At 43.7% G+C, this 26,773-nt stretch overlaps 1 long non-coding RNA gene across 1 annotated transcript; it reads left to right on the top strand.

Annotated features, from left to right (window-relative positions):
- Positions 1 to 26,113, top strand: LOC136654086 (uncharacterized). The gene is made up of 4 exons (XR_010794578.1): positions 1 to 207; positions 7,315 to 7,388; positions 18,756 to 18,825; positions 25,153 to 26,113. It is a non-coding gene; the product is annotated as an uncharacterized lncRNA (long non-coding RNA).
- The last annotated feature ends 660 nt before the right edge of the window (positions 26,114 to 26,773 follow it).

Genomic DNA, 26,773 nt, shown 5'->3' on the forward strand with positions numbered 1-26,773 from the left:
GCTCTCTGTGAGCAGATGCATCCTGCAGTGCCTTCCCCTCTCTGTGCAACCACCCCGCGCAACGCACACAACCCTTATGGACCTGGGCGTTAAGGAGACCGTGCCTGCCCTCCCTGCAAGCAGGAGAGCCTGGATTGAAAATTCAGCCCCGGATAGGCTTGCCACAAACTGCTTCTCTTGCCCGATTCTAGGCGTGGCAGATTCTAGGTAGGAAGTCAGCCCCATGTGTGATTCAACAGGATACATGTGCTTGGGATTCCAACCCAAGGAGCTCATGATTGGGGCTGTCACTGTGCTGTAGTGTACACACTGCGGTGCAAATGCTGAGAGTTATGGGGGGGGAACCATGATCCAAGCATTTCTCTTTCAGAAATCAAAAGAGAAATGCCTGGAATATGGTTTTACATATGGATGCCTTGCCCTTTAATAATAACCACTGAGCATTTGTACAGCACTTTCAAGTGTTCTGTATACTTGTCTTTTCAACAACCTTGTAAATTAAGACTGCACTCCTAACCACACTTTCCTGAGAGTAAGCCCCATTGAACAAAATAGGACTTACTTCTGAGTAGACCTGGTTAGGATTGTGCCCTTAGTGTACTTATACCAGTGGTTCCCAAACTGGGTCAGGACCCACTGGCGCGTCGCAACCACATGCCCTCTTTTTCCAGGACATGTCCTCTTTTTTAGGCTGGTGTCCTGGAAAAGAACTTCAGTGTCCTCCTTTTCCCTGTGAGCTGGCCCCTTCAGGCAGCACATAGCCTTCTTGTAATTAATAAATTAAATATAATAAATTTTACATAATATGTTTTAAATTTAGCAATAAGTAACAGTGTTTAAATTAACCACATGAAATCAATATACCAGTGTTTTTAGCTTTTATTTTGTCATGTCCTACATTTTGCTTGGATGTTCTACATTTTGGGGTGACTAGTCCTCTTTTGCGGTTATGACATCTGGTCACCCTGGTTGTGACCTGATTTTTGGTGGGTTGCCAAAGGGTCACAGAAAGAAAGATCAGATAATTGTCTCAAGCCCTGAGGCTATTCAAAAATCAGATACTGTAGCTGCTGATTACTCTGCAGAGTTCAGCTATAGCAGTTTGCAAGCATGTGTAACTATAGAGAGATATTTGTTTGAGGGTCTATTTTATAGTTATTATTCGTTATAAATAAAATATTTATTTCTAGATCTCCTTTTTAAAAACTCTGGTAAACTTAGGTGGGTCCTGACATTTAAAAAAGTGAGTCCTGGTGCTAGAAAGTTTGGGAATCACTGAATTATACTATCCTCATGTTAGTAGGTGGGGATGGGGGACTAAGGTTGAGAAATGGCATGCTTCAGGCTGCCTAGCAGTTTCATTGCAAAGATGAGATTTGAAAGATTCACAGCTATTTTTGCAGTGCATGTCTACTCAGAAGTAGGTCCCACTGATTTCAGTTGGACATCCACTAAAATTGAGTGTTGGGAGAGTTAGAACAGACAAAAGAAAATATTTCTTTACTCAGAAATAAAGAAATTTCTGGTTGGTCTGTGAAACTCCTTGCCACAGAATGTGATGATGGCATCTGGCCTGGACGCCTTTAAAAGGGGATTGGGCAAGTTTCTGGAGGAAAAATCCATTACAGGTTACAAGCCATGATGTGTATGCGCAACCTCCTGATTTTAGAAATGGGCTATGTCAGAATGCCAGATGCAAGGGAGCGCACCAGGATGCAGGTCCCTTGTTATCTGGTGTGCTCCCTGGGGCATTTGGTGGGCTGCTGTGAGATACAGGAAGCTGGACTAGATGGGCCTATGGCCCGATCCAGTGGGGCTGTTCTTATATTCCTGTGTTCTTACTTCCAGGAAAGTGCTATATTAGAGGAGTGTAGCCTTATTGACAGTGCTAGACCAGCTCCTAGCTGTGTTTGAGCTGGCTGTGATTATTTGGTCAGAGGTTATTTTTGTTAAAAATAAAAAACACAAAACACTGCGTTTTGTGTTTAAAATATCTGAAACACCTCATTTTGGTGTTTTAAGATTTTCCAAAAATAAAAATATATTACTTTTCCAATTGGAAAAAATACTGTGGCTGTATGTGCTGACACTCCTATATCACCTACCTAGTACACTTTTAAAGTTTAAAATTAATACAAATGATGACTTGGAATAAAAAAAACATTTGAAAAAAATGAAGACGGTAAAAACACCACTTTTTACCATCTTCATTTTTTTCAAATCACAAAATGTGTGAAAAATAAAACCAATTTCAAACACCCCTAATTAAAGGGAAATAACGGACTCTGCATATGCTTAGTGAATCACATGTTTGTATTGTATAACTTTTAACTATTTCAAAGCTAAATCATGTGGTACTCTATTCAAGACAGAATCTATGACTCAGCCAGGTGACCTCTGAAACAGATCAACACTACAATCCTATGCATATTTTTTCTGAAGGTGATGGTCCAATCCTATGCTACAATTAGAGCAGCAGAGGTGACCTTCTGTAAATAAAGTGGTATGCTGATTTGGAGCTGCTAACAAAACCAGTCAGCCATTCCACTCGCCTGCCACCACATATCCTGGTCCATGTGAACCAGGAGAATTGGCAGAGGGGGCATGTAATGAGCAGGGAGGGGAAGGTTTGGGGGAAGTTTCAGTTGGCTTGGGTCAGGCTGCAATCCTATGCACACTTTCCTGGGAATAAACCCCACTGAACTCAGTGGGACTTCTGGGTAGATATGCATAGGATTAGGCTGTTGGTTGACATTAGAGCAGCAATTTTCAACCAGTGTGCTGTGGCACACTGGTTGTGCCATGCATGATCTGCAGGTGTGCCATGGGAATTTAGGGGACCGTCATTTATTATAAGGGCCATTGGGGGATATTAGCCCCCCACCAGCAGCATGGTGTGCCTTGACATTATCAAAAAGCTGATGGTGTGCCTTGAGAATTTTAGCACCTTGTCAGTGTACCCTGAGATGAGAAAGGTTGAACATTGCTGCATTAGAGCAAACCTCTTCCTCCTCCCCCTGCCTGAGAACACTAAGTAGCACACTGTCCTGAGTGATGGCTCCCACACTTCTAGTTTGGCACTTGAGGAACTGTTCTTGTTGAATAAGTTTGCAGTCAGGCTGTCAAACTCCTTTGAAAATAATCTTCATCAGGACAAGTCTCCTCAAGTCAAGGCAAAAACGCCTTTTCAATCATTCCCAAGTGCAAGGTGAAAAAAGACCCCAAAGTGGGTAAGTTTTGCAATCTTACTTTTGCAAAATGTCCCATAAATATTCAGTGAGTGCTGGATCCTCAGCTGGCATAAATTGGTACAGTTCTACAAATTTCAAAGGCCTCGTTTACACCAACAGAAAATTTTCCTAAAGTGTGCAGAGCACATCTATTCTAAACAAAAAGAAAGTGATTTTTTCCCCCATGAGTGACAAAAGTACTTTGCAACTCAGGATGCCTTTGACATGAATACATTATGAAAAAACCTTCTTGACAAAATGAAACATAATCATCCTTCAAATGCAACGGACTTGTTTACTCTGTAAAGATTTGTTGCAGTTGATTAATTATCAGTATCTGCAGCGAGTTGGGGTAACAAGGTAGCTCTGATGAGAGAATTATTGGAGGACATGCTCAGAATACATATTGCCTCACACATGTCATGTATGCCTGGAATATTTATTAGACTGTAATGGACTACTAATATTATTTTTTGTCCACAATTAGTCAGTGACCGTCAATAACTCTCCAGAGATAGAGAATTAGTTTTTTCCCCAGTAGGATTTTAGCAATCAAGAGAAAGGAAATATTATTCAATCATTTGTTCATGATTAATCGCATTCAAGCATTAAGCAATTTATGCTCTCTGCGTTAAATCATTGTTATTCTGAGTGGGCAAAAGATTTGCATAAATACGAGATGCCAATGACAAAAAAAATGCCATCAAAATAATTTTACCTACTAATAGTTAATGAAACATTGAGCACCAAAAAGACTGCATATCTGATGTCCATTATTCTTGTTCAGAAGTGAACAAGTTCAGTGGGGGGAAAGCTTTCATTTTTCTCTGCAATGGCACCACAAGCCATAGCATAATCTCTCCTAGAATTCCTGGGATACCTGTTACTTTATTATTAGCACTGGGTACTAAGGTAAACCTTCTGTATTTTCCTGTGCTTTCAGAGCTCAATTCCTGTGTTATTTTCTTTTTTAAAAAACTGATGTTGCTCTTTTATTGAATTAAAAAGTTAATTTTATATATTTAAATCACCAACAATAAAACTATCATGTTTACTTAGAAGTGCATATTACCATGATTAACAGGACCTACTTCCAGGTAAGCAGAATCCTGCATAGGATTGGAACCTTAATAATTACACTTTGCATTGGTATAATACTTTCTGAGTATATGAAGCACTTTACATGTACAGGTATGTGCCACGTAACAACAGTTTGCTTAACGATGGACCGAATATATGACAGTGGTGTTCTGCCAGACTCCCAATCCAAGCCTCACTTAGAGAATGTATGTCCACTCTAAGCTAATTAGCTCCCCAACAATGGCCCCAGTTCTCTACAGCAGTACTGCTAGACTCCACCACCAGGGTAGCTTGCCTGTTTAAACTGCAGGGACTTCTCCCAGTTCCTAAGGCAGCAATCCTTCCAGAAATAGCAGCACACCTCAGTTCTCCAGCATTCCATAGCCTGTTCAAGTAGCCCATTATTCAGTGAGCCAGATAATCAGTACAAAAAATCCAGTAAGTCATTAGCCAGTCTGTTGATTGGTCAGCAGAGTAGTGGATCAGTTTGTGAGTCAATAGCCAGTCAATTAGCCAGAAGATCAGTCCACAAGGCAGAGCCATAAGTCAACAGTCCAATAGGTTCATTAACCACAAAGTCCATTTCCTTAGTCAGCAAGCAAGTCTCCACTACAACCCACAAACCCTTCCTGCCTCAGGTGCTATCCCTAAGGACCCTATTGGCTCTAGTGGCTGCAGCTGGGCAGCACACCCTTTGCTGAGAGCCCAGGCATTAACTCTTAAAGGGGCCACTGCTGACACCACATCTACCGCCTTGCCAGATCTTCCACAATTTCAATAGAAGTGGTCAAAGCACCAAAAAGATGCTCTAAATGAGGCAACTGGGTCTCCCATAGCCTGTCGCAGAGTATCTGTTTACTCAACAGAGAGGCTCTTAATGCAAAGAAGAAGCAATCTATCTCCAGTAGCCTGTGCAGCTAGCCAGTGTCCAGCAGGGAGTGTCTGTTGACACAACAAAGGTGATAGATTGGACTGAATGTTCACTTAATGACCTAATCACATAACAACAGGGATCAGAGAATGTATCCCTATCATTAAGTGGCACACACCTGTATTAGCTTTAAGTCCTTACAAGAAGCCTGTTAGGTAAGTATTATCTTCCCCATAATGCAGCTGGGGCTAAGGGGGAAGAAGCTTACTGAAGACCACCTGAGGATTTCATGTTAGATTGAAGGCCAAATCCTATCCAATTTTCCAGCACTGGTACAGCCATGCCAATGAGGCATGCACTTCATCCTGCAGTAGGGGAGCAGTCATGGAGGCCTCTACCAGGTAAGGGAACATTTGTTTCTTTTCCTCAGGGTTGCATTGTGGTTGCACCTGGACTGGAAAGTTGGATAGGATTAGGCCCTCACATCATGAAAGTGCTGATTTTGCAGTTTAAGCAACTATGATATTCCAGCACACTCTTTAGTACAAGCCTGTGTATATTTACTTAAAAGTAAGTAATAGTTTTTCCCCTGGGGGCTGGGGATAAGAATAGGCCCTCAGTTTGGCTGTACTTGTTGTAAGAGGCGACTAAACAGCCACTGGGTAGATGGGACTCGTCAGCCTGGGAAGGCAGCTCATCTGAGAGAAGGAAAACTCTGATCCCAAACCTCCACTGCCTTGTGGCTACATCCAGTTATGGAAAAGGCTTCAGGAGTCAACCTCGAAGCAAAATCCGGAGCCGGAGTCCCTGAGGCAGTTCATGGCTGAACATAGTCACGTTCTGGCAACTCCTGTGACGCCACTGGAACTAACCATATTGGCCTCTGCCTTTCCATTGGACCATTTCAGCAACGTGGAGAGGGGGGATTTGCTGCATGGGTAACAGCCTATCCTCCATACCTACTTTACCCAGGCTTCATGCACTGGAGAGGACACTCTGTTCCAGAACCACCATTCAGAGTGTGACACCATAGTCTTCCGAGACTGAAGGATGCCAACAAGTAATAGTTGAGTAGGAGCTTACTCCCTAGTATGTTTAGGGTTGAGAATTGCTACTTAGGTGTTTTAATAGTAGTAATAATTTTACATCTTTGTTTTATCAATGGTAGAAATACTCAGTGCAAGACTCTGACTGCTGTTATTCAAGTCTGGTGGGCCACATACCTGGTGGGGGTATATGTTGTGTAGGCCTAGTCTGGTGAAATAAATCAGTCAATTTGCTTTCTATCATCATTAAGTATCTAATATCTATACAAGGAATTCCAATTAAAGAAAATCATGGAGGGTTTGTACAAATATAATCTTCCAATCTCCTTGCAGATTAATACTAAAGGTAGATAAAATTCTTTAGCCATTTTGTTGTATGCTAGCAATCATCTTTTGCTTTAATAAAAACTGAGGTTAAAAGAGCCATGAAATTTGCAGATAACCTCCCCCTTGCACTGTTATTCAACGATAAAGGCTGCAATCAACCTCTCCTTGAAGTCAACAGCAACTCTCCAATTGATTTAAACGTAACTGGATTACACCCCAACTGTCTGTATAGCCATGCATCTAGGACAGGTGGTTTAAATTAGGAATGGTGGGCCTTGGGGTTTTTCTCCCCTATTTTAGTTTGGCTATCTAAAGAGACAGGAAGAAGTAAATTATGAAGTCAGCTGATTGTGGGTTCTGTGGTTTCATGCTTCAGAAGCAGTCGTGATGTCTCGAGAGCAAATCAGCTATGAAAAGCAACTGTAAAAATGGCATAATGTCCAATTGTGTTTATTGTCTTCCAATGATTTCCAGATCTATTTTTCTTTGGAGTATAGCAAGAAAGGCAACATCTTGAGAGGCTCAAATCTTTCCCACTACCATGTTGTCTCCACTGTCATTTTCAGGTAGAAGGAACTTGCTGCAAAGGGTGAGGGGAGCTGAGGCGGACATGGGGGAAACCACAACTCAAGGAATCTGCAATATACTAGATTTCCTAGAATGGAGGAAGGGAGCACAAGACAATTGATTACTTGCACCTGTTCTGATGCTGCATACTATGCAGTCTTATCTACAAATATTTTTTTTCTTTTACACACAGCTACAAGTGTCTAGGGGAGTGTTTCCCAAGCTGTGGGTTGGGACCCACCAGGTGGACTATGAGCCCAATTTCAGGTGGGTCCCCATTCATTTTAATTTTTGATTTTTAATATATTAGACTTGATGATACCATGGTATGTGACTGCATTTGAGGAAATGTTACAGATCTGCACTTTTAACAGGCTACTATGTATATGCTTTTAACAATGATGGTAAATGGAACTTACTCGGATTGCAGCCTAGGATTGTTAAAAATTCTCCTGCTTGATGATGTCACCTCCGGTCAGGACATCACTTCCCGTGGGTCCTGACAGATTCTCATTCAAAAAAGTGGGTCCTGGTGCTAAAAGTTTGAGAGCCACTGGTCTAGGGCAGGGCTTTTCAAACTGGGGCGTCATGACGCCCCAGCCTTTGCACCCTGGCCACTTTCACCTTGAGGGGCGAGGGCAGCCTAGAGGCAGGGAGGAGGCAGTGGTGCAGTCCCCAGGATCTCACTGCTCATGGGGCTGCAGGAGCTTGGCTGCACGTACCTCAGCCTCCTGCAGCCTCCTGGGGGTTCTGCAACCTTCTGCAGGGCTCCCCACAGCTTTGAAAGCAAAAGCAGAGCGATTGCACTCCACCTCCACTAAAGTAGAAGTGGAGCACGATCGCTCCACTTTCACTTCTGAAGCTGTTGGGAGCCCTGCAGAAGATCGCGTAGGGCTCCCCACATGCCCGGGAGGCTGCAGGAGGCTCACGTACGTGCAGCCAAGCCCCTGCAGCCCCCCTGAGTGGTGCAATCCTGGGGATTGCACTGCTGCCTTGCCTCCCCCCCCAAAAAAACTTAGTGCGGCTCAAACTCTCCAAGAAAGTTTGAAAACTGCTGGTCTAGGGTAAAAGACACAATGTGTTATTATGGGATTTCCTCTGTCAATATTATATCTAACTTTCCTTTATTGATAGAATTTACAGCCCAATCCTGTTGTCTACTGCTCCATGGTTCAGCTGTGCCAAATGGCTGCTCCTGTATCCTATGGGGTCAAGGAAGCAGCCAGAGGTCTTAGAGAAGGGTACATTGATTCCTTTACCCAGTGTTGGGCCCAGGCAGCCCCTGTACACAGATCTATGCAACTCAGTCGCTGGCACATATTAGAGTAGCTCATGTAGGGTTTTCATGTGCAGAAGGGGAGTAGGATATGGCGGCAACCTCTGCTGCCGTCCCCACTCCCAACCCGGCCTGAACCACCACCTGCTACCGCCCACCCAAAACACCCCCTCCCTGCCCCTGTTCCGCCCTCCCCCAACCCTGGTCAGTGAGCAACGCTCCAATGACTGCAGAGGCCAGCCACTACAGGGCTTGCTGGTGGCCCTACTGCCCTCCATGCAGCCTCGACGTGCTTTAGGGCATGCTTACAACAATATACATGCTTGTTCCACCAGTGGTAGCTGGCATAGGTCTCTTATATTGGAAACTTATTCACAGTGATGAAAGAATAGTAATTTGGTGTTGTAGCCCAGTTTTCATCAAGGTCTGCTCTAGTAACTAAGCGCAGTCAAAATAATACTTGATCATCACTTAAAAAAAATGACATGAAATAATCTAGGAATTATTAGTTATAGAAGAAGTGACATATCACTTTAAGACTTTCAAAAGGTCAAGGCAAGGCAGGAAAACAAAGCTAAATGGTTGTCTTTTATAAAATTAAATGGTACTTGACAAGTGCCATGTAAATATTCTTTATTTTTAAATTATAAAGAGAAGTAATGTCAGTTGGTTTTAAATGGGAGCTTTTACATTTGTTATTTCTTATTAACTGCCTGCTGATTTTCCCCCATTTTAAAGTACCAAGAAGATAATAATTGAAATAATCACCACCTCCACTGACTCACAGGTGAAAACATATTTGCTTTGAAAGAGGTGTTTATATTTTGTTAAGCTGTAGTAATGATACTGTTATCTTTTATTAGGTTATGCTTTTCTTTCTCTGTCATCTACTGTGTTATAATACTAATTTTAAAACGATATCTTTACATTTGTTGTTTTTTTTTCCCCTGACTAAAAATAAAAGATAAAGAAATAAACATTGCTGCCTGCATGTATGCCACACCGATGACGATTTCAGGTTGAATTGAATCAGAGATCCACTGGATGTCCTTGTAGGCAAAGGACTTTGAAAATTGTGACCTTAGCCCAGTTTCTCAGCAGGACCAGATGAAGTAGCCACTTCAAGCAGCAGTGGCTTGAAGAAGGCAGCAAACTGATGGGGGTGAGGCATAATGCACTGCTCCAGTGCCTGGGGCAGTGACATCATGACATCAGTTCTTGGTACTCCCCAGAGGAGGGAATGCTCACTGCCCCAGCTTTACACCCCAGTTCCTTTTCCAGTGGAGAGTCCCCTTTGAAGGAGAAGGAACAGGGGATGAAGCCGCCAGCAGCCCCTTCAAAATTAGGATGTAGCTTGAGGGGCGGTCATGCACCCCTCCTTGCCACAGCGCCCATGGCAGGTACCCCTCAGGCTCCACCCTAGTTGTGCCTCTGGTCCCACCTACCCCCCCACACACACCTACCTTCCACGTCCACTGACCTTCCTGGTTGCTTTCCACTGCAACCACCCTAATCCTGTTTTTGCTTGTTTTCCTTCTCAGAAAGAAGGGAGCATGAGAAAGAACAACAGCAGGGCAACAGGAAGTGAGCAGTTGCAGTGGGGCTGGAAGTGGCGGGGCTCTGCAATCCTGTTCCAGTTGCTCTCTTATGACTGTCCCCTTTCCATTGCCACTTCAACTACTGCAACCACCTCATCCTCCACCACTCATCCCTTATTCTAAATAGGCTGGGCAAATTGGGATTGGGAGTGGAAGAGAACTTCCGTTCTCAGCATCTACTCATCCCAGCCTGTTTTGAAGAAGAGGATGCAAGGTAATATGGCGAGGCTAGGTCATGCATGTAGAATGCATACCTAGACTCCCCATATGTAGGGTTGTGAGGAATGCATGTGCACTGACACATGCTAGAAAGGGAGGGGGCGGAAATTTTGGGTGCTGGTTCAGCTTGGGCTAGGCCCACTTCTAACAATCAAGTCTTGTGTGTTTTCCACTCCCCTGAGAAGCAGTGCCGACCCCTCCGTGAGGCCAACTGAAGTGCTTGCCCCAGAAGCCAATAGGTGGGGGGGCACCCATCTCTGTCCACCTACTTTCCTCCACCTCCTGGATTGGAAAAGGAAGAGGGGAATAGAGAGGAGATGTGGAGGGAAGGAGAGAGCTGAGCTAGAACATTGGAGAGTGGGAAGAGCAGAGCCTGGCACATCATCAGGTAAAAGGGGAAGAATTTGGCAGGCCACCTCAGGCATCAAGAAATATTGGGCCAGCCCTGGTAAGAAGTTTCCAGGCAGCCTAAGTTTTGCTTCTTTGGATAAGAAAACTTTGGAGTTGTATGACACTTTTATAAAATTTGCTTTATTTTTAAACATACAAGTAGAGGATCAGTTTCAAGGCAGCAGCTTTGCTAGCCCACATCAGCCCTTTAGAGAGTGAGACAGATCAAGTGCCTTCAGCCTGGGGGTGTAGCAGGAGGGGGGTGGAGTACTCAGTCTGGCGGAGAGGGTCAGCAGGGCGGGCAAGCGGTCCCTCCCTTCGGAGCCATTCCCGGTGGGGGGAGCAAAACAGAGCAAAACATGTTGCTCCCCCAGCTGGGAACAGCTCCAAAGGGAGGGGCCGCTTGCCCATCCCACTGACCCTCCCCGCTGGACTGAGTGCTCCGCCCCTCCAGCTATGCCCCCCCTCCAGCTACGCCACTTCAGCCAAACCTGAGCTGTCTCTCTTTCTTCTCTCTGCTGTTTGTTCACACACTCAATGCACACTTTACCCCATCACTGAGCTGGGATGGGGTGTCACCTTCTCCAAGCTCTGATCAGTATACCATCCTCACTATTCACTATCCCTTAGTTAAACTATCCCTTAGCAGTTAAAGGCCATTTAACTGCTATCCCTTAGCAGTTAAATTATCCCTTAGCAGTTAAAGGCCACTGAAGAATAATCTGCTGACTTTTCTGGATTAACTAGAAATCTGCCTCTATTAAAATTAAGTAAACAGTGGAACCATTTGGCCACCAAACATGGCAATTGCATATGCAGGTGTGAGGATAGGTAAAGTAATAGGTATACAATTTTAAAGCTCTGCATTGATTTCTGCAGAAATTCTGGGTCCAATTCAAAATGCTTGTTCATCGCAGTACTGAATGACTTGACACATCTGAATGACACATCTACCTAAACCACCTCCGAGCTTCCCAGTGATGCAGCTGCACTGTATCTGGGGGTGGGGGGGTCCCAAACTTCTGAGTAAGGAAACATTTGTTCCCTTGTCAAGGGTTAAGCCTGCATTGCTCAAACGGGCCTATTCAGACCTGTACCAGTGATTTTGCTGCTGCAAGTCCTAAGTGGACCTGGGTTGGAAGATCACAGCCAGAAAGGGGATTAGGATATTGGCTGCACCACCTCTGCCAATACCACCTCCCTCTCTGCTCTGGTCTCTGCCCCATTCTGCTCTCCCCTCCCCATGCCAACTTGCTGGGGCTTTTCCCAGGTTCATAGGTGCACATCTTATTTATTTATTTGATTTATATTCCGCTTTTCTCCCCGAAGAGCACCCAAGGAGGATATCAACAGCCCTATGTGTTCTATGCAGCGCCTAGGAAAGGGGGGTAAAGGGGGTAATTTGTACCTGGGCCCAGGATCAAAAGGGGGGCCCAGGAGCCAAAGGAGGGGGCCCAGGAATTTCCTGGGATCTGACATTTTCCTATCTACTCAGACATGTTGCCCTCATGGGATGCTGGGGACACTACCATGACTAGGGATGCTGGGGACACTACTGATGTGGGTAGACCTGGGCTCCAAAGACTTTTTCAGCTGTGTCTACCCTCTCCTCAACCTGCTTTGCCCTTCCCTGCCCTACTCTGCTCGCCTGTCACCACCACCCCCACTCTGTTTCACCCCTCCCCCTTTGCAAAGGGGCCCAAAAGAAACTTGGACCCCTGATACAATTCCTCTCAGAGGCCCTTGTTCTATGGCATTTAGCCTTTTGCAAAATGTTCTTCAGGTTACTCAAAAGTAAGCCCATTGTGTTCAGTAAGACTTAGGCTGTAATCCTATGTTACTCACCAGAAACAAACACCTCTAGCCATAAACATGCTGCACTTCTGGTACAGAAATTAGGATTGGGTGCTGATAATCTCATGGAAATCTCCCATAGGAGTCCCTCCACTAGCACTTGAAATCTTCTGATGAAATCCTGCTAAAGCTTCTATCTCACAAGGAAGTTAGATGAATCACTGGGAGCAGGGCTAGCAGCTCTGATAAGTACTTTCTTCTGAGAGAGACCCATTCAGTCTTCTTCCTGCTATCTTTCTGAAGGTGTACAAAAGCCTTCCTTTCTTTAAGAACTGTTAATTCACCCCTATTGTGCCCTCTGTCCTCCATTCTCTTGCTGACTTTTTACCTTCTTTGTTGATGGTTGCAATCTTAGTTAAGTTGCATTGTATTCTTTTATAGTTGATGCATTTGCATTTTTCATTGTTTGTAAACAGCTATGAAACTTTGGATGGACAGTAGTGTAGAAATATAAAAAAAATTAAGAAAACCTCACAGTACATAGAATTAATAGGACTTGGTCTGATGTTCTCAAGTGACAGGAGCTTTGATAAACCTTAGCGCACACTTGTAAAACATGCATCTGGAACCCTGGGTAGATTCATGGTGACTGTGTCTGTTTGAAGGGTCTGAAAGTGAAGATTGGATTACGAGATCTAGATGTTCACAGAGATTATGTGTGGATCTTCTGACTAGCCATACTTAATTAATCAGTGAGCAGTTGATCTGTTGTGTGTGTGGGGAGGGGTGGAAATGGACACCAAAAAGGATCAAATAATGCAGCATCCACATTCTGTCCTGTCTAAGGAACATTTTGTTTGTTTGTTTTTAATCATTTAGATGGGAGACAGTGTGTAAATTATTAACACAGTATACCTTCTGTAAACCCTGCTCTTTGATCTTCAATTGATATTAGTTAATCATTACTAATCAACACTGTATAGAACAAACAATCCTTTTGATACTGTTTCTGTACCTGTACTTGCATCATTAAAAAACACACTAGTGCCAAACACTTCAGAATAATTTGGCTTTCAAGCAGGTGCTATGAAAATAAATGCTTAATTCATTAACAAATTAATTACACTGTTAGCATTACCTAGTGTTAATTTTAAGCCCTTTTTTAATGGTAGGAACATAGAAAGGAAAAACATAGGCATTGATCTCCACTTAGTTTACACCATTTACAACAACTCTGTAAGACGAACTGTAGTATTCCCATACCACAGTTGGAAAAAAAATGAGGCTGAGAGGGAATGATTTGCCTAAGACCATCTAGTGCAGCCATTTTCAACCACTGTGCCGTGGCACACTGGTGTGTCGCCAATGGTCTGTAGGTGTGCCATCAGAGTTTGGGGGGAGGGTCATTTATTAGTAGGGCCATTGGGGGATGTGAGCCTTAGGGTTCAATGCCTTGTCAACTGCCAAAAGACTAATGGTGTGCCTTGACAATTTTAGTACCTTGTCAGTGTGCTGCAAGACAAAAATGGTTGAAAATCACTGACCTTGTGCATGGGTATCAAACATATGGCCTGTGGACTGAATACAGCCCCTGGAAGCTTTCTATCCAGCCCTTGCGATAATTGGGCTCTCCCATATCTTGAAAGTATAATCAAGGTTTGCATATTTTCTCTTCTTAATGAACTCCTAAGTAGGAAGAAAGTGCTTATTTCTTATCGTCTGCTTAATGATGTCATTTCTTGCTTAATGACATCACTTCCAGCCCTTAGCAGGGGCCATGAAAGCCATTTGGCCTGCTGTATGAAACATGTTTCATAGCCCTGATCTAGTGAGTTCATGGAACAGGTGAGATTTGAATCACAGAACGTCTGATTCATAGCTCAGGCTACACACAAATACACACCTACACAGGAGTAAGTCTAAATTACTTGAAATAATTAGCTTGCAGGATGGGAACTCGTGGCTTGCAATATTTGTGACTTCGTCTGAAAACCAGAAGTAGCTCCTGATCGCATTTCAAGGCACTTTAGAGGCATGCGGATACTCGCAGAGGGGTCGCAGGCTCCCCATACCCTCCAGGAAGCAGTAGTGCCCTCCTGGTGTTTACAGTTTAAAAATATAACTTTGTTACCCCAGCACGATTATGGCAGCACCAGCACCACTCCTGCAGTTAGTACTTACAGTGGCCCAAACTCTCCCGCTGCCTTTCTGTTAATAGGCTTGATGTAATTTCCAGCAGGCTCAGGAATGATATGAAAATATGGTGAAACCCATTTCTAACTCAGAAACCCAGTTCTGCAATTAAAATATATTTAATATGAGCAAGTAATTCCAGCTGCACACAACCCTAGTGAAGCTTAATTGCCAAAATACACTTGAACAGCTGCAAAGTGAGACCAGGACCTGACTCGTCTTGACATATTATCGCCCCATATAAATCACATCAAGTTCCTTTACATTCTTTTTCTTCCAACCCTTTTATGTGAAGGTCCAGCACACATTAAAAGTCTTAGGAGACTTCTCAAAGGTGACATTACAAATAAGAAAAGTGATAGATGAAAATGTCTTTAATTTAAAATATATTTATATATTTTTCCTGATGATTTTCAGAATGTTTTGTAAAAATAAAAACGTAACCACACTCTCCTGGCATATGGTATCATGGCACTGCTTTTCTTTATTTGATCTTTTCCAGCCTACTGGAAAAGAATCAAAACCTCCTTAGTCAAACACAAGCGTCCAAAAACAACAAATATGATATCTGGAAGGTTAGTTTTTCTGGGTTTTTGTTTTTTTTTAAGTGGACATTGTTTGATTTCCCCCCCCTCCATTCCACCCCTATTTTTCCAATGCATCTTTAATTAATTCATGTCACTGAGTCCCTGCTCCTGCTCCCCAGTGGTGCTTGACTGTGTGGGAAGGATACAAAGAGGGACCATAAGAACAAAAGAAGAGCCATTCTTGATCAGAGCAAAGGCCCATCTAGTCCAGCTTCTCACAGTGACCCACCAGTTGCTTCAAGGAGCTCACAAGTGAGCAATATACAGGCGTGCACCACTTAACAACCGTTTGCTTAATGAGGTATTGCATATATGACACAAAGATGCTCTTAATGAGGCTATCACATCTCCCATTTGCAGCAGCAGAGTGTTTGTTTACACAATAGAGAGGCTTTCAATGCAAAGAATAGGCCAGGGGTGTCAAACATAAGACCCGGAGGCCGGATGCGGCTCTGTGAAAGCTTTTTATCCGGCCCTCAGGCTCTCAGCTGCTGCGGTGTCACTGCTGCAAGGGCAGTCCACGTAAAAATTGGGCTGTCCAGTACCTTGAAATCTGATAAAGATTTGTGTATTTTCTCTTCTGTCATTTGCAGCTAATGAGTTCCTAAGTGAGAAAAAGTGCTTATTTTTGGTTATGACATCACTTCCTGCATAATGACATCACTTTCAGCCCTCAGCAGGCATCATGAATGCTTTTCGGCCCTCTGTATGAAATGCGTTTGACACCCCTGGAATAGGCAATCTATCTTCAGTAGCCTGTGAAGCCACCTAGTGAACATAAGAACATAAGAACAGCCCCACTGGATCAGGCCATAGGCCCATCTAGTCCAGCTTCCTGTATCTCACAGCAAATGCCCCAGGGAGCACACCAGATAACAAGAGACCTCATCCTGGTGCCCTCCCTAGTGTCTGGTAGGGAGTGTCTGTTTACACAACAAAGGTGATAGATTGGACTGAATGTTCACTTAATGAACTAATTGCTTTACAATGGGAATCGGAGAACATCATAAGTGGTGCATACCTATAGGTATCCTGTTGCCACTCCCTTGTATCTGGCATTCAGAGCCCTTCCCCTCAATTATTTTTAGCTTTTAGCCCTTCCCCAGCTTATTTTTGGCTGGATTGTGAATCCCCATTTTATCTGCAGCCTGTGTTTTTAATATTGCCATTCTTTCTTTGCCATTGCACCCTTTTTCTTCCAATCCTACATATAAATAAACTCTGATCTTATTAAGAGAGAAGGGGGAAGAATGAGAAAGTTCAACTGCTTTGCAAAGCAGGGTTTACCTGGTTGTTTACTCTTCTATCAAATCCCTGAAATTCCACTTTTCAACACATAAATATGGCTGTTTGACAACTAGGGGAGATTTATCATTCTTCAAATGCATGTTAAAGAACAGGATGGAACAGTCTGAAAAGCCTGGAATTGTGTCTCTACCCTTTTGAAAGTGGTTTAATTTTTGTGAGCATAATGGAATTGAGTGGGAGCCCAATCCTATCCACACTTTCCTGGGAGTAAGCCCTACTGAATGCAATGGGACTTACTTCTGAGTAGACAAGCATAGGATTGTGCTCTGGGTCTCATGGTCTGCTGATACAACCACAAATTTTCTGCCTCTTTCAGACACAGGGGATGCAATCCTATCCACACTTACTGGGGAGTAAGCCCCATTAACTATAGTTGGACTTACTTCTGAGTAGACAAGCATAGGATTGTGCTATGGGTCTCATAGGATGGGTCTCATCCTATCCACACTTACTGGGGAGTAAGTCCCATTAACTATAGTTGGACTTACTTCTGAGTAGATATGCATAGGATTGGGCTGATAGAAAGGCAAAAGTAAGCAGGCTTGGCTTTTGTAATTAAATCTGTTCCAGTATCAGAGCTTTGTTTCCTTCCATCCCCCTCCCCCATTTCTGCATGAAATCACAAACCATTATACCTTTCTGTTGCAAAGGTTCAAGGCTTCACCTGGTAGGATATTTGAAACTTCAAAAAGCTGCTTACTAGACACTTCAAAGTGAGGAGGGTTTTTAAAAAAGTATAAGTGACGGTAGATAATAGGGCATTTCTGTTTTATCCTAGCAGGTAATAAATTGCATTTTGAACTTTGAAAATAAACAACATGATGCCCTTAATTCAAGGCCAATTAAGGTGGTAACATTGAATGACCTCTTGTTCTCTTGGAGAAGGTGGAATGGGGAAAGATCAGTAAGGCCCCCCAGTTACAGAACTGTTTAGAAGAAAATTAACAGCACAAGCCTAAGCAGGGCCTACTCAGAAGTAAGTTCCATTGAGTTCAATGCAATTTACTCCCAGGCAACTGTGTGGAATTGCAGCTGAATGCATTTGGGTTGCAATCCTGTACACTGACTTTCTTAGGAGTAAGCCTCATTAAATTTAAAGAATTTAAGGCCCAATCCTAAATAGTGTGAGTCGGCTTACCACCGGTGCACACTGTCTAGCACTGGGCTAGCCCAGCACAAGCCAGAGCTAGCGCAGGTGGAACAGCCACTTGAACCGCCAGACGCAGAGAGGTAGGTGGGGGAGGGGAAGCAGGGAGGAGGCATTCCAGGGTGGGGGGAGATAGAGGGAGGGCGGGGGAGGGAGCGTGATGGGAGGAAGGTGGGATTGGTGGAGCTGCGTTCCAAAGGATCCTGAGCGCCATGTCAGCTCACGCAATCTGAGAATCTTGATTCTACAGCAGCCTAAGGGAATTTAGGATTGGGCTTAGTGCCAGGCAGTTTAGGACTGGGCTATAACTTCTGAGTAACATGCATAGGATTGGTAAGGTTTTGAAAAGGTAGGATGCGTGCAAACAAGATTATAAAGTACAGTATTCTGAGATCGTCACCTTGAACCTTTTCCCTTATTACACAGAGAACTTACACTGTAATACAGGTGGTGCCTCGGAATCCACTGATTTGACTCACCACTGATACCGGGGAACCGCATTTAAATACCTTGTAACAAGGAAAAAAAGCACCAATATCCAATTTCCTACCTTTGTGCTGTTAAACTGCACCAGTAGCAAGCTTCTCAGGGTTAAAGATAGCTTTAAAGACTCACTTCTGGGTTTCTTGCTCCTCCATTGTCACCCCAGAATGCATCAGTACAGACACTACACCACATTCAGCCATGAGAAGGGATGAGTAATGGAATCTAATGGAATGTAATTATTCCATTAGGAGTAATGGAGGAGCAAGAAACCCAGAAGTGGGTCTTTAAAGCTATTTTTCCACTGTTTCACTGGTTGTTGTTTTTTTAATCCACTGGTGGTTCAGATATGGAACCCAAGTGGATGGCATGTCCTGTAGAATTTTATGGAAAGCACCATGTGCATGGATGGTGCTTTATAAGTAACACTAATTTAAAAAAAAAAATAGAAGTTATATTGTTTGTACTGTGTTTCTTTAATGACAGATTTTTTTTCTTTATAGGTGTGGAAATAACTGATTTTATTGGCAATAAATAATATTGAATTGGGGGTGGTATAAATGACTGAAAGAATGTACAGATGTATAAAAAGTCTAAAACATTTATTATGAGACTTTGAATAGATTTGTAAATTTTTAGAATAGATGCTACAATCAAAAAGCAGGGGAACGCCTGTACGTTGAAAATATATAGAAAAATAATTAAAAAGGTAGGTGTGTGTGTGTGTGTGGGGAATGATATTGAACAGACAGTTCTCTCAGCCATAGACTGGTGAAAAATAATATATTTAATAAATATGTGCTATTAGTTTTTCCTACTCTTTATTAGTGAAAAGAAAAAGTACAATCAACTTTGAAAAAAGAGGAGAAAAGAAAAAGAAAAAAAATTGTGTACATATACACAATTTTTATATATGTGTGTATATATGTATACACAATTATATATGTATATATGTATACACAATATATATGAATACAGTATATGGTATTAAAATTAAACCCATGTATCCAGTTTGGCCTTGCTCTGATCAAGTTTTTGTGAATACTTTGCCTTCCAGCCTACGCATGTTTTGACATGCAGAAGTTGGGTGGATGGCATCCTAACATGAAGACACTCGCTGTGTTGTGTTGCCTCGGGTTGCACTGTGGCACTTTGTCATCCAGCATATGACATGCACAGGACAGAGCATGATTTAGGAAACTTCCTCAAGAGGTTGAGAAGAGGAAATGCTGGAGTAATTCCTCTTCCCCTCCCTGACACACTACACGGGGTTTAGTTTAGCAATCATGAAGATTAATGGAAGTCAGGGGTCTCATGGGAGTACCAGAGAAAGGGAGTTTTAGAGCTAACATGGTAAGCAACATTGGCTTTGCTTCGGTTCTTTTGCTTTTTTATTTATTTATTTTTACTCCCACTTTTCAGAAGCAGCCTTTGTCTCCCCAAGTGGCTCACATCAATCAACACTCAGTACAGTGTTGATGGCAGATGTAAATAAAATAAGCTCTACTGCTGCAAACTTGAGAAGCCCCATTGTGGGGCTTGGGGCTTCCCTGGGGGAAGGGGACGAAAGTCCTCTTCCCCTGTGGAGACTCCTGGCAGCTTCCCCACACCCACTGGATACAGCGGTAGCTGCTTTGGTGCCACTGCTCCAGCGGGCACTGGGAAGCTTAGGATTGGGCTGCCGTCTAAGTTGCCTTCAGCTGCCATAGAAGTTCTTGATCAACCACTTACCGCTGCTGGAGCAACATTTGAGTTTGCCATGAATGCCATGTCTGGCCTGGCCTGTTCTGTGGCTCCTCTTGGAGCTGTCCGTGGTCCTGTACAGGTACAAACTTGAATCCTTGGCATCTCGGCTCACCTGACTGAGTTCACATTTTGTCACTAATCTTCTGTTGCTGCCAGACCATTCACAACTGTGCCCAGGTCAGGATATTTACCCTATTTAAATACTAGTAGTAGTAGTAAGAGGAGTAAGAGTATCTATATACTGCTTTTTAACCAAAAAAAAGTTTACAAAATGGTTTACAATGAAAATCAAATGGTCCCCTATCCCCAAAGGATCACAATCTAAAATGATACAGAAAAACACCAGTAAACAGCCACTAGAAAAGACATTGCATTGGGGTGAAGGGGAACACTTACTTTCCCCCTGCTAAATATAGGATGAGCACCACTTGAGAAAGCGCCTCTTTGCCAGTTAGCAAAGCACTTCCCATCTGTCATTAGACTAATGGCTGCAACAACCCTTTAAGGTTGGTCAGTAGCATTATTCCTCACATGATTGATAGAGAGGCTGAATTCCATATAATTTATTACATTTAAATTCAAGGAAGGAAAATTGTGTCAGGTGACTTGAGTCCGAGTTGCAAAAACATGCTTTTTGCTGACTTGTGTGCAGTCAAGTCAGGCATGTCATTGACTCGAGCACTAACTCGAGTCTGAGCCATTGACTCAGAAATGAGTCCCCACATATGCAGATTTGAGTCTGTCTGTGTCTGGATGTGCTTGCTTACTTTTTCTGGCACATGAAACACCTCATGGGGCCATAATTCAGACCAGGTGAGCAGCAGCAGGAAAGTTCCAGCCAGAAGGCAGGGAAGGGATAATGTTTTGCATTGAGCAGGAGACAGGGAGAGGGAGGTGGGAGCAGGATGTCTTGTCCTTCTCTGAAGGAACTGATGATCATTGGAAGAAGGATAAGTGGTGTCCCCCCCCCTTTGGACCAGAGAGAGCAGAAGGAGGTGCCCAAGGGGTTTCTTGCCTAGGATTGGCTAGAGGGGGGAAAAAAGGAGATAAGGAAGCCAGGAAGCGGTTCCTCATGCTCTGGCCAGTTCCTCATGGCTCCGGCCATTGTTAACTGGGAGGAAGAAGCTGCCTCATTGAATAACAGGCAATGGGACTACTTCTGAGTAGAGCTGCAAAGGATTGGGTCATACTTTTAACATAAGCCTCCCAGCTGCTGCCACGTGACCCTTCTCCCCCTTGCAGTCTCCTCCCGCTATTCATCCTGTCCTCTCCTGCCTCGCCAAGTTTGGACACCCCTCAGTCCCTTTTGGTTCATGCCTTGGCATGCCTGACCCTCGTGTGCCTGACCCAAAAGATACTGACTCGAGTCAAAATGGTTCAGGAATTTTGGGAGGTGAGTCAGCAAAAGGCATCCTTTAAGACTCGTGCATGAGCTGTGGGAGGCTGAAACATGGGACTCAACTCAAGTCTTGTCATGGTGCCAAGTTCCCATTCCTGTTTAAATAATAACATTCTTCCATCATGGAGTTCAGGTTAGTGTACATGGGGGCCAGGGTTCCCAGGCTCTTACTCATCCAAACACTTTTCAGGCCTTGACCTGCTTAGCTTCAGCAAGGTGGTTGCATCACATGCCATAGGACCAGAAGGGGACTATGCCCGGCCTAGAAAAATCCCCCAAGGAACCTTGCACTGTATAAGCTATCCCTCCAGCCACACTCTACACATCTTAAAAATTGGTATTTTATTTGTATTGTATAAATGCCTGTAACACAACTGCATTTTTGTTGTGTATCCAAGCACTGTTGTGTTGTGTATCCAAGCACTGATTAGTGGAAGCATGTACTAGATGTATAATATTGTTATTAATGTTAAGAATAATAGCAATAACAGAATCAGGCTACACTCTCTCAGGAAAATCATATAAGCAATGCCTCCTTCTGCTAAATGAAAGAATCTTTACATAGTTAACGTTTCAATATGTTGGAAAGCTGGAATTTTTTTTTTTTTAAATTCAAAGTACAGAAATATGGAAATTCTTTTCAAATCACTGTCAGAAATGGCTTTTTCCATATTTCAAAACATTCTTCAGTAATGCTCTCCATCTCCCGCAGTTTACTGGTATTAACAATGCAGTGTCATTGGAGAATGTAGGAATACAAACTAGCTCTATCTGTAGCTTTATGCCATACACAAATACCCTGGAGGAACTTGATTACTAGTGGGCCTAACCTCACAGAAGCTCGGTTTTCTGGGTTTTGCTGCCAAGAGCGTCTGCAGTGTTCCCTGATGCCCTCATTACACCTCTTTTCCACATAAAATGACTTAATGCAGATCTAGCCATTGCTGTTAGTTGCAGTTTATTCTGCCTAAGTCAGTATTGGATGAAGGTCATATTTTTCTCTGGAATGCAGCGTTTCTCTCCAGAGCCTGGCTCCAATGAACCTCAAGACTAGTCCGTCATGCCCAAGGTAGCTTTGGGTGTGTGTTTCTTTAATGGAATCCCCTCACTAGCATAGTTAAGAGGGGCAGGGGGGTACATTGCTCCAAATATCATGCCTTGAGGGGGTATTTTAGAGGCCTCCAAAAGGAACTTCTGGTTTTCAGCAAAAACCGGAAGTGCCTTTTGGAGACCTCTAAGAGACCTTCAGAGGCCTTCTCTTGCTGCTGCTTCTGGTTCTACTCCTCTCCTCCCTTCCCTCCTGCATATAGCAGCTACTCCAGAGTCTCTCTTGGGTATCTAGGCAGCCAGTATGAGGACACCAGAGCATAAATCAATGGTTCCCTAACTGTGAACCAGCCAGGGGAGCCGTGGAATTCTCGCGAAAAACCCACCACCCTATACAATGTATAGGATTGTAGCCCAAAGGGGGAGCAGCAGCCAATGGCCCAGTAGGTCATGGGAACTACCAGTCAAAAATGTTTGGGAACCACTAGTGTAAATAATTATCTGTCTTTTCCCTTCTAGCATCTTTCTAGGAACTAAGAAGCCTTCTGAGGCCTGGGGGGGGTGTTAAAAAATTTTTTGGGGGGTGTTATAGGGGTGTTAAAATTTTTTTGCCCCCAGGGGTTACCAAAAGGGGTGTTTTGTTTAAGACAGCAACTGTTACCCTGTTCATGCCTGATCTTATCTGATCTTGGAAGCTAAGCAGGGTCAGGCCTGGTTAGTACTTAGATGGGAGATCGCCTGGGAATACCAGGTGCTGTAGGTTTATACCATAATCTGTCCAGATTGAAGGTTGCCAACCATTTGTTTTGTTTAGGGGAATTATTAAACTGCCCTTATTGGAACATCAGGACCTTAGGATGGATAAGAAAACGGTGTAAAGCAGAGAAATTTCCTTTTGCTTAAAGAGGAGACTGAGAGAAAGATAACTTTCAATAAAAGATTATAGTTTTATTACAAAAACACAGAGGTAAAAGTAATGCACATGGAGAAATGATATAGGTATGTTTCTTGGTCCTAATGATTGAATACACTGTACCTAGCTATCATGGTGGTTGCATGTGAAGAGTATTGGGTGCATCCAAGGAAAACAGACGAGGAAGGGGGTTGTTGGGAAGGCTTTTAGGGATCCCTGCTCTGCCAACCCCAGCTGCTAGCTAAAGATGGGAAGAGAAGGGGAGGGGAGGAAGGGGGGAAGAAAGAGCAGTTGGAGTGGGGGGGAGTCCTGTGGAGAGGACCCTCTGACACAACACAAATGTATTGGGCCTTGGAGAAAGAGAGAGCAAGACCTCTGTTATAAGGAGTTGGGAGACAGTGCCTAGGTGCTGAGCTGGAAGGTAGCTTGTTTACTGGTTGCTCAACTGGGTGCTTGGGGTACTGCTTTCATATGTATAAGTTTGAATGGGGATCAGAATGTAGGTATCAGTTATCAGCAAAATTCAATCAGGAGTTGATGGCTGGCTTCCTCGAAAGGGGAACTTAACAAAGACTGTATGAAAAAAATACAGGATGCAGGTACAATACAATGAATCAAAAACCGAATTTCAGTACCAAAATCATGGAAGGCAGTTCAAGTTTACATACAGTACTGTAGGAGATGCTTAAACATTGATTTGATTAAGACACAAGAATTCCTCCCATAAGGTGTGACTATGCGGGGTGTGTGTGTGTGTGTAACAATGAGCTTGTGGCTTGATCAAAGTCCTGGAAATGTGGCCTGTATGCTGGGAGAACAGTTTAGCTTGCATGATATTATTGTCCATAATAGCATAACCAGATATAGAAAAAGAAGATCTAAACTAAAAGACACAAAGGGGGGGATTTTCACGTAACACAGATGCCAGATACCTTAACTGTGCCACTGACCTCCCTCAGGTTCACGTGGAAGCTTTTTTCAGTGAAGGAAGATACAAAAACATGTTGCAATATGACATGGGATCTTCCATTGCCAGAGCCATAGGCAATTGCTGGGTGGGAGTCTTGATTTGGAAACCATCTCATCCAGATGAGGTGCTTCTCTGAACAGGAAGCCTTTGTAGTTGTTCTTGTTCAGCAGAGCCAGTGGCCAGCCCCAGTGGATGGCAGGGCTGAGCCCAGGTTTCAGTGGAGCCCTCCATGAATGCTCTCTGCTTGGATGGGTCCCAAGAAAGTCACTACACTACCACTCCCCATAGAACTATGGGCATAGCAGTGATTGATCCCAGAGATCAGTAATGGGCCCTTCTTAGGGCTAACTATACATACCCTTGATGCTTGGTCTTGATGCTCCTTGGATGCAAGGAGATGCTCCACTTTGTAGTCCCAGTGACTCATCCAATTGGGCAGCGATGCAGAGAGCCAGGTCTGCCCTGGTAACTCCTGGAAGCTGTTTAAAAGGACAGAGTGAAAAATTGGAGTGGGCATACCCAAGTCCCTAACAGCCCAATCCTAACCAATTTTCCAGCCCTGGTGTAGCCACAGTGCAGCCCCAAGGTAAAGGAACACACAGTTCCATACCTTGAAGAGACTTCCATGACTGCCCCCCCCACTGCAGAATTGACACACACCCCATTGGCATAGCTGCATCAGCATTGGGAAGTGGGTTAGGATTGGACTGTAAGTGTGCCAAAGTAGCTCTTTGGATCGCAGCCTATATTTCAAAATTATTTTCATAAGCTCAGTAAAGGCTCTAGCTGGGAACCAGTTAATCAGAAAATAATTCTTTTAAATATATATATTAAAAGCACCCCTATACTTACAGTACGTTTAAGGATGACCTTTCATTGAAGGATGATATTAAGGTGCTTTAGACCATGGCTTTGATTTTACCGATGTAACCATGAACAGGTATTATTATTTTTGTTCTAGGGGATGATCTACAGAATTACACATAGCCAGCCTGTCAATCACAGTGACAACACCTAGAAAGGAACTTCTTTGATCTCTCAACAGTTAAAGTTGCAGATGGGAGTCCATGGGGAAGACAAAGTTAATATGCCACGTCCTGAAACTCTTGTGGCAATGGAGAAGGAAGACTCTATGGAGTAGTTGTCTTGACTCACCTATTGATCATCATGCAAACTGCTATTATGATAATGTTATGATAAGAATCTGGTAAGACCGAGAGCCATTACCAGCCGCATTGCTATAATCACATCACAGGTTAACTTGATTTTACAAACTTTATGGAAGCAAATCTGCCAGTTAGATTACATTAAATCCTCCAGAGCTGTAAAAAGATATCTCCCTAAGTTAATATCTACATTAGGTGAGATTCTGGGTCTTGTCTTGCAGGAACTACAAGGAAGGCCTCATTAATATCCCAACTTGTGGTGGGGTTGTGTTGAACATAGAAATGATTAAAGAAAATGCTGCAATAACTATCTACCCTTATTCAGGCACTGAATCTCACAACATGTAAGGAGTTTCAAGGAGTACACCTACTTAGCCCCACCCCCCACTAATGATGCTCTCTGCATGTTCAAGCATCTGTCTATAGCAGTGGTTCCCAACCTTTAGCAGCCCGTGTAATGGAAGATCAGAAGGTCATCAGGTGGATGATGTGGTGTTGACAGCGATTCCATGTTTTGACAGCTGGTTGACAGCTCTGGGAAGGGCAGGGCTGGCTCCACAGCTGTAATCAATCAAGGCCAATGGGACTCTGATGGACACCTGAGCTTCATTTGACCTTGATGAGACTTTGAATGGACGTGGACTCATGGACTGAAGGGATGGCTCACCTGAGCCTAATTTGGAGCTAATGAGGTAGCTCACAGCTGAGCTGCATTTGGATCATGAGACATCCAAGGATAAAAGGCAGCTTTGGAAGGAGACAGGGCTACCCTGACCCAGGACCAAGAGTGGGACCCTGACCCAGAGCAAGGAGCAGGACGCTGACCAGAGGGAGGACCCTGACCCAGAGCCAGGAGTGGGACACTGACCCAGAGGAAGCCGGACGCTGACCCAGAGGGAAACCTGGACGGGGACCCTGCTGGAGGAGACACTCTGCTGGAGAGAACACTGCTGGAGAGGAGGAACTCTACTGCAGCAGATTGGACTGGGAATACTGGACTGGGAAGACTGGACTGTGCTTTGGAGACTGGATTGGACTTCAACTGGAGGCTTCAGACCTCTACCCACTAAGTTAAGTGGAATTTTGGGGAGGGAAAGCCTCTGGACAAGAGGACTTGCAGGGAGTGTGTGTGTTTGTAGCAATAAAGTCTTGTTAATTGCTATAGATAAGAAGTTCTGTGTTCATTCCTTTGCACACCACAGCTGCTGTTCCTAGAGATAAAGAGGGTGTTAATTAGCCAAAAAGCGGGCATTAGAAGGAAGTTGGGATATTTGGCAGAACAGCCAGCGGACCACTGAGGCAAAAATTGGAATCATCGTGGACCACATGCCAACATCCCCACACTCCTGCACACAAAACATACAGTTAAATTTGTAATAATTAGATAAGATTTATTAGAGATTTATTAGAATTTTT

This window comes from Tiliqua scincoides, chromosome 5, assembly GCF_035046505.1.
Source record: "Tiliqua scincoides isolate rTilSci1 chromosome 5, rTilSci1.hap2, whole genome shotgun sequence".
NCBI classification, from domain to species: domain Eukaryota; kingdom Metazoa; phylum Chordata; class Lepidosauria; order Squamata; family Scincidae; genus Tiliqua; species Tiliqua scincoides.